This window comes from Carlito syrichta, unplaced genomic scaffold (genome assembly GCF_000164805.1).
Source record: "Carlito syrichta isolate Samal-C Ts95f unplaced genomic scaffold, Tarsius_syrichta-2.0.1 Scaffold71970, whole genome shotgun sequence".
Taxonomy (NCBI): domain Eukaryota; kingdom Metazoa; phylum Chordata; class Mammalia; order Primates; family Tarsiidae; genus Carlito; species Carlito syrichta.
Genome location: NW_007016066.1, coordinates 201769 through 210951, shown reverse-complemented (window position 1 = coordinate 210951; position 9183 = coordinate 201769).

Here is a 9183-nt window from a genome sequence, read left to right as displayed (position 1 = left end):
CCTCAGCCTCCCAAAGGCGTGGGATTACAGGCTGAGCCACTGAGCCTGGCTTAATTTTTTGATTTATTGTATAGATGAGCTCTCACCAAGTTGCCCGGGTGGGTCTCGAACCCACAGGCTCAGGCAATCCACTCACCTCAGCCTTCCAAAGCGCGGGATTACAGACTGAGCCACCAAGACCGGCTTGATATCTTCTTTTTTAAAAAATTATTTTTGTAGAGATGGGATCTCATTATGTTGCCCAAGTTGGTCTTGAACTCCTGGCCTCAGATGATCTTCCTACCTCGGCCTCCCAAAATGCTGTGATTATAGGCATGAGCCACCACACCTGGCCAGTGTTGACTAATCTCCTTGGTGTAAATACTCCTACCGGTTTCAAGCTCCTGATGTGACAAATGCAGATTGGGAAGAGAGGAACAGAAGTACACAGTTATACAGTGTATCTACCTTGTAAACACAGTCTATAACTCATAGATAATAGTAAAGTATAATGAAGTGATTAGGTCATGATGAATTTTGAGTTTGTCATTTTTGTTTTCATCTAACTTATTTAGCTGCCCTCTTGTATAATCTAATTTTTAATGTTAATTTTAAATATTTAAAATTTATGTCTAACAACTGGTTTGCAAAATTCCTAAGCATTTAGCAGTCGGCTCCAGTGGGTCCGTCTGAGCCCACACCGCTGCCGAGGAGGCTTTTGGGCTCTGATGGCTGAAGGCCCAAGGTCAGAAGAACCCTGCTGGGGCGACTAAAGGTGGGAACCTCACCCCCAGCTTTTTGGCCCCTCACAGCATCTCAGCCTGAGTCTCAGTCCGGAAGGAGAGAGAGGAAGGAGCACAGGAGAGGACTCCAACCAGGAAGGTCAGTGGCAGGAAGGGCTGGCAGCTTGGGCATTACCATGGGAGCTGTTTTTCTCTGTCTTATCAATGGCAGAGACCAGGGAAAACAATGCCCTGACTTGATATCACTTCATGAGCCAACAGGAAGACCCCAGAAGCATGAGTCTGTGATGGCCTGGCCAATCTGGCCCGGCCAGGATTCCCTGCCCAGCTCTGAGATCTCACCTCCTGCCTGTTTCCGCTTCCGTGTTCCAGCATGCCAATGACAAGGCTCTGAGTCTCTGTTTTGCCCTCTCTGAAATGGCCCAACCTGGCAGGTCCTGGAGAATTCAGAGGGAAAGGCTACCTGTCTCTCACTGTGTAGCCCATGGCAGAGGCAGGGCCAGCATCCCTGCTCCTTGGCTCTGTGTGCCCTGCCTGGATACTACCCAGTCTCCATATTGTCTTCTCTTTGGGAACTGTGGAGACCCTGAGAATATCATCCCCCATCTGCAGGTTTGGAAACTGAGGTCCAGGGATGTCAGGGAGCCTGTCATGGTGCAAGTTCATACATTTGATAAAATTTTGAAAAGTCCAAATCAAGTTGAAGATGGTGTTGGCCCACAGGACTTCTTATGCATGTCTGGAGAACATTTAGTATCCTGCAAGGTGAACATTCGTGTATTCTACAGTGCAGCAAATACACTCAAGAGGTAGTCTTGCAAATGTACATCAGGAAGGGTCATAGCGGCTCTGTTCACAGTTGCAAGATCATCAACAGGAGAGTTGTTGAATAAACTGTGGTATGATTATGCAATGGAATAGAATATAGTGATCTAAATGAATGAATGAATGAATGATAGTGACCTCAATAGGACTAAAATTTAGCAGTAGGGCCAGGCATGGGGGTGTACATCTATAGTCCCAGCTACTCAGGAAGTTGAGGGGGGAGGATTGCTTGAGCCTGGGAGTTTGAGATCATAGTATGCTATGACCTTACATGTGACTTGCCACTGCACTCCAGCCTGAGCAACACAGCCAGATCCCATCTCTAATTAAAATAAATAAATAAATACATATAGCAGAAACTATTAAGTGAAATAAGTAAAATCATAAAGATTTCATGCAGCATGATACCCCTTAAATAAAGTTAAACAACAAATCAAAGATATGTATGTCTAGAGTCCATATAGTTGAGATAAAACTAAATAAATAGGAAAGCAAGGGAATGAGTCTACACGGTGATTATCTCAGGGTGAGGGGACCTGGGAGATTGACTAGGAGTCATAAGTCATTGTCAAGGTTCTTGGGTTTATGTTGGCTGCTTTGTTCCCTGGGACTAATAAGCAAAAAGTGAAGTGAGACATAAAATTATGAAGCAAGGATTATGGTTAACACCTTTCTGTGCCCCTGAGATAGTGGAAGAGAGAGAAGGTTGAGAATCAGAAGACTTGACTGCTGCCACCAACGGGTTTTCAGGGGGACAATTCAACATTGCAGAACCAGGAACCCTGTGATCTCCCCCTTCTAGGCCTCAGTTTTCCTGTTGGTAAAATAAGGTTTAGGGACCAGATCATCTTTGAGATCCTCTATTAGCTGAGATAGGGCAGTCTCTGTTCCAGTAACAAATAAGCTCCCTGCCCCGCCCCCCCAGCATCTCCTCTGATCTCAGGACCTGAACACCAGAAGGTTCATTTCTGGCTCACATCGTACGTAGTCTGGGATGCCTCCCTGGTCAGCTCTCTTCCAAGGTCAATTTACAGATCTGATCTCTTCTGTCTTGGAGGCTTTTACCTCCAGAATGGGAGAGAGAAAACCATTCCTGCTGCCTTACAAGAGATACTGCTCCTATTCATTGTCCTATTGAGAACAAGTCACACGACCCCTGCCCAACTATAAGAAAGGTGGAGAAAGGGAGTGAGGACACAGACATTCAGGGAACACTGACCCTTCTTGCCCAAGCCCCCTGCACATCTGTAATGCTCTGAGTCTCTGAGTTGTTCCAGTCCAGATTCGACAACCTCCTGTTCCCGAGTCTAGAAACCACAAAGACTTTCTGAGTTTATGCATTCATTTCTTAAGTAAACAGAGGGCCTACTCTGATCCAGCGCTGGGTTAGGCAAAGGAGCTTATCACTCCTTAAGAAGCTCATAGTCTGGAGCGGGGGTGCTGGTGGGAAGGGAGGACTGTCCATTTTACAAATGTCAAAAACTGTGTGAGCACCCCATAGTCAAAGATAAAAAGTGAATAATGGGTCTGTGTAAGGGTGGGGTGGGGGTGGAATCACAAAAGCCTTCTTTGAAAAAATCAGATTTTCAGCTGGATCTTGAAGAGTGGGAGTACACTTCCAGCAAGACTAAAGGAGTAGGCTCCTCCTGGTAGGGGAACAGTATGTGCAAAGGCATGGAGGCAAAAAAGACTTTTCATGTGTGGGGAAAGGCCAGTTATTTCATTTTGCTGCAGGGTAGGGTACACATGTGGTGTACTTGCAATTAGGGTAGAAAGGTGATCAGGAGTTAGATGTCAAAAAGGCCTTGAATGTCACGCCCAGTAGGTGTTTGGACTTTACCCAGTGGGCTGCCTTGGAAAGATTCCAAGCAGGCAAGAAAGGCCGGAGGGTGACTTTCAGCCCCTCCCCTAGTCTCCATGAGCCAGCTCCTCTGCCATTCTTTGATATGGACAAAGCTTTTCTCAAAATAATTTGGTGAGCACTGCACATTCAATTTTAATGTGAGAGTCTTAACATCTCCCAAACAGATGTCCCACAAGCCTAAACACATAGAAAACCAGGGGCATTCCCCCTCACAAGAGGACACGGTCACATGTTGGTCACTGGCCGTGACTGACCAGGCATTATCTGGGATGACTGTAACCCCCGGAGGCCTGGGGTTCCTCCACAGGTTGAAGTTTGCTAAGAGGATTTTGATAAAATACACAGTAGTCCCCCTTTATCTGTGGCTTTGCTATCCATGTTTTCATTTACCTGCAGTCGCTGAAAATATTAAATGGAAAATTTCAGAAATCAACAATTTCATCGGTTTGAAATTGTGCACCATTCTGGTAAAATCTTGCTCCATCTGACCTGGGACATGAATCATCCCTTGGTCTGGCATGTCTACACTATAGACACTGCCCTCCTCATAGGCATTATCTGCTTCTGATACCCGGCCATTGGCATCATCATGGCTCGATGATCCTGGATCACTAAAAGCAGACAGTCCTATGACATGTGGTCAGGTCAGGTCAGTAGTAGCCTACCGTTCTGTCACGATGCCTATATCACTCACCTGCCTCCAGGTGAGTGATCATGGAGGCATTCCATCATCTGGCATCCACACAGGAAGGGTGAGTATAGGACAATAAGGTATTTGAAGAGAGAAACCACATTCATATAACTTTTACAGCAGCATATTGTTATGATTGTTCTATTTTATGATTATTGTTAATCTCTTACTGTGCCTAATTTATCAACTAAACTCTGTGATAGGTATATATGCATAGGTCAATCATAGTATATACAGGTTTGATACTTCCCACAGTTCCAGGCATCCACTGGGGGTCTTGGAGTGTATACGCTATGGGTAAGGGAGACTACTGGATATGGCTTGTCCTTTTCCCTTTTTAAAAGAAAAGTGGATATGAAATTGGAAGGATAGGAGGAAGGTGATTGCTGCCTGTGTGACACTAGGTACCACTTTTCTGAAGACAGCTCCTCTGGGAGCAGGGAGCACACTAGGCCTGCTTGTGCAACTTCTAAGAAGTGGAGGTCTAGGGTGCTTGGCCAGCTTGCCCAGGCCACGCACAGACCTTGAGCTCCAACACTCAGGCTAGAGCCCCTCGTGGCCAACTGGTACTGTCCAGCCAAGAAACCAAGAAAACAGCCACGGAGGGCTTCCAGAAACCTCCCTGTGTCATCCTGGGATTCCAGCAACCGTAGGAAGTGGCTCTTCCAGGGAAGGAGACCCAACTTGCCAATGTCACGCATCTAGAAAGGGGACAGTTTCCAAAAGTCCAGGCACTTTCCACAACAGACCTAGAGGGAGTGGTGGGCTGAGTTTAAGGTTTGTGGATCTACCCACCCTTTTCAGTAATCTTAAAGGCTAGTCAAGGGCCTGTGGGCAGGCCTGGAGTGGTCAGGCTGCCCCTATAGTTTTACCATCTGTGCACTATGCAAAGATATCTGGGGATAGTGGTAGCTGAAATCTGGCTAGTGTTTATCAAGTCAAATGCCCTGGCAACAAGGGGCTCCATCTATGGGAGGTGGAGATACACTGTGTGTGCATGCACGGGCTCAAAGTTGCCTTCTAACCAATATTTAAGCCCACTGGGATTGGTTTTAGTTCTGCACAGTCACCATATAGGTTAGATTGGTCTGGGAGGGTGGATATTAGGCCGACATGGCAAATAATTTGCATCTTCTGAGTCAACTCCAGCTCTTGTTTGTGGTATTTGGGCGCTGTGCTGAGAAGGAGCCTGAAGTCTTACCTGGGAAGGAGTTCTGCACTCAGGGATGTCTGTCCTAGGTGGGGGATGGGCAGTACAAGGAGAGTATTTGCCATTCTGGTAAATTCGCTATAAATTGACACCCTCTGTGTCAACACATAGTCCAAAGGAACCCAATGCTCAGCCCTGGGCCTGAGGAGAGGCAAATCTTAGCCTGGTAGTGTGTGCTTTGCTGCTTATTTCTGATCCAGGGAGTGCACGTAGGTTCTGAGGGTTAGGGGCTCCTTTTTTTTTTTTTTTGAGTTGGAGTCTCTTTTGCCCAGACTGGAGTGCAGTGGTATGCTCCCGGCCACTGCAGTCTTGACCAGCGATCCTTCTGCCTCAGCCTTCCAAGTAGCCGGAACTATATAGGTGCACACTACCACTCCCGGCTAATTTTTTTTTTTAATTATTTATTGTAGAGATGAGGTCTCACCAAGTTGCCTGGGTGGGTCTCAAACCTGTGGGCTCAGGCAATTCACTCACCTTGGCCTCCCAAAGTGCTGGGATTACCGACTGAGCCACCGAGCCCGGCCAGGGTTTCCTTTTCATGATTAATCAGCACAGGCATTTTCTACAGAGATAAGTAGCATCTACTTGCATGGCACTGTGAAGTCCCATCTTCTTCCCTTTCTCATGTCTGTTTGCCTTTTGGACTCAAACAAAGGTTGACTCCCTTATAATGACCCACTGCTGCTGCTTCTTTCTCAAGTTTCTCTTTTTCTGAGCTCAAAGTTCTGGGTTTGAAATTCCACCAACACCTACCAGACCCGTTGTGGATATTTCTCTACTTGCTCCTTCCTCTCCCCATCTCTCCAGATAAATCGAGGATTACAATTATTGAAGTTGTCTATATCACCCCCCTCCATAGCTGCTTACTCATAGATGGCAAAGCACCTCCCTGCTCCCACCCTCATTTGACCCTGTTAGTCACTGTAGAAGTTGGTGATGATGGGATCAACATTCCCATTTTGCAACTGGGAAAACTGAGGTTTACAGAGAAGGCAGAGACCTGCCCAAGGTCACTCTGCCAGGTTTCTTTCCTCCAAATCCAGAGTTCTCTGCGTTGTCCCATTCTGGAGAACATGGGGTGGGTGGAGTCACCAGACAGTGAGGGAAGAAAGGATGCAAGCCTCACCTGGGAGTTCCCTCCTACCTTTGGGTCTGAGGACAGTATATGGGGCTGGAACTTCCACACCAGGACCAATGAAGGGAGGGGGAGGATGTGGCAGTGGGCTAGGAGTCTATAGCTTAACTATCTGGCTTACAAGATGACCCCAGGCAAGTCTCCTTCCTTCTCTGGGTCGTGGTGCCTCCTCTTCTGTAAAGTGAGGACTTGGGTTAGAACCTGTGACATTTTAAATGCAGGTCTACCTAGTGTGTACATGATAGATAGAGTTTGAGCCTGGCCCAGTCTTCTGGTCTGACACCTAGGCCTCTGCCACCCATTACCTTGATCACACAGGACATGTTGTCTCAGGGGGTCCTGAAGCATACCTTCTCAGAGTCTGGCTAAGGGGCTGACCTTAGACCAGTCTGTCACTGTCCAGGCAAGCTGCCTGTAAGTTGCTCATATGTATTGATCACCTACAGGGCACAGAGCTCATGTGTTGAGCAGTGTGCTGTGGGCAAGGGGAGGGAGAAAAGTACAAAATCAAAGGAGCCATTCATGCTTCACAGGGAGCATAATCTGGCCATCCAACCATCCATCCATTTGTTCATCCCTCCCTCCCAACCTCCCTCCCTCCTCCATCTGTCCATCCATCCATCTCTCCATCCATCCATCCATCCATCCAATCATCTACCTAGCAACAACTTTCTGATCATCTACTATCTATGCACCAGTCACAGGAACAATGGAAGGGATGGGGGGAGAAAGGGACAGAGGCTACCAGTGTGGTCTTCAAATAGGACAGGCACCCTCATGGCATTAAATCACTCTGAAGGGCAGGGAAGGACCAGAGAATGTGTTTCTCTAAGCCAGTGTCAGACTCTCAGTCTTAGGTTGAGAACATGACAAGAGTACGTTGGTTAGCATTTTCCCTCTCCACAGGTCTTATCACTAACTATTGATAGCCTTATACCTGGTGGTTACCTGCTTGACACCCAAAGGAATTTGAATTTGTAACCCAAACTAGGGCAAAAGGTCAGCACTTCAAGGTAACAGAGCTACCTTCATCCAGAAGGTGAGGGGGGAGCAGAAAGAGGGAACTCTAGACTGGGGCTGGGTGCCTCAGGGTCTATTCTGGGCTCCCAACTACCTGCTTGTGTAGTTGTAAGATACCCCCTCTCTGAGCAGCAGTTTTCTCTGTGAAATCTAGGGAAGGTCTCTGTTAGTGGTTCCAAGTCCTGCCCCCACCCTTGAAAGCTCAAAGAATTCTGGTTCCAGAGATGGCCCCAAAGAGCAAGAGTAAAATTGTTATCACTTATTCCCAACTAATATGCGCCTTCTCCTTAAACAAATTGGTTTAACACTGTTTAAAAATATAAGGGGTATTGTACATATGTTTCTAATGAATAAATATGTTAAGATACAGTTGGTGTATGTGCTATCATTTGTATTAATTGCAAATTGATAAACAAATCTTTGCAAACTCGGAGATCTGAGATCAAAGCCCTTGGTCCTCACTGAAGGCCTCCAAATGCGCACTCCAAGCACCCATGGATGTGCTGAGATGTGCACCCTGCCTAGAACAGGTAATGGGAGGCTCGTGGAGGGGGACTGCGGCAGTTTGGTGGGATATCTTCTGTTTACCAAGTCCAAGCTGGTAAGCGTACAAACATCCCCGCAGGTGGGACGGTGACTGTTCCCCTTTCACAGAGGGGAAAACAGGCTTGCTCGCGGAGGGTCGGGGGCACGCAGAGTTCGCTCAGCTGGAAGGTGGCCGAGCTGGCTCTCGAACGCCAGAGTGAAGGCGGGAGAGGTGACTCGGGTCCCTGCCAGGCGGTCGGCTCCTCGGGGCGGGCACCGCGAGATTGCGTCTCTCCGCTGGGTCCCCAGGTACGGGCACAGCGCGGACCATCCCGAGACCAAGAGAGTGAAGGCCCCGGGGTTTCGGGGGTCGTCGGGTGAAGGCAGGGCGGGAATCTCTCAGAACTGGATTGGCTGGGGTGTTCCAGGGAGGTGGGTGACCGCCGCCTTCCCGAGCTCCCCTGGCCCGGGCTGGGGTCCTGGCGACCCGCCGAGGCACCAGGGAGGGCTGGGCCCGGAGCCGGGGCGGAGAAGCGGGGCGAGAAGCGAGGCGGGCCCAGGGCAGAAATAGGAGAAGAGAGGCGAGGAGGAGGGAAAGGAGAAGGGGGCGGGGAGTCTTTCCTGGGGCAGGAACCCGGGCCCCCCTTGGCGCAACCCGCCCGCAAAGCGATTCTGCAGATGGAAGGAATTAAGTGGGAGGGGGAGGGTCCTAGGGTGATAGCCAGAGGAGGGATTTAGGGGTGTGCGCGCGCGCGCACTCCAGCGCGCGTCTGGGAGGGGAGCGGGAGAGACACAGAGAAACATCAGACGAGACAGAAACAGAAAAGAGAGGACCGCACTCCAGTCCGGGCGACGGAGTGACACTCCAACTCAAAAAAAAAAAAGAAAAGAGAGGAAACAGAAAAGAGAGAAACCGGCAGAGAGAGAGAGAGAAACAGAGGGACGGAGTCACAGAGAAAGACGAACAGATCAGCAGAGCCGAAGGACAAGACATTAGTCCAAGAGAGACAGAGAGAGGGAGAGTGAGCGAATAAGAAAGTAAGAAAAATAGGAAAGGAAAAGCGAGTGAAGATGAAATAACTGGAGAGGATCTGGAAAGAACGAGACAGAAGAGAGCCGACAGCAGAGGAAGACGAGATTGATTACACCGGGGTGGTACTGAGCTCCCGCCGGGCTCAGGGAGCGGGGTTG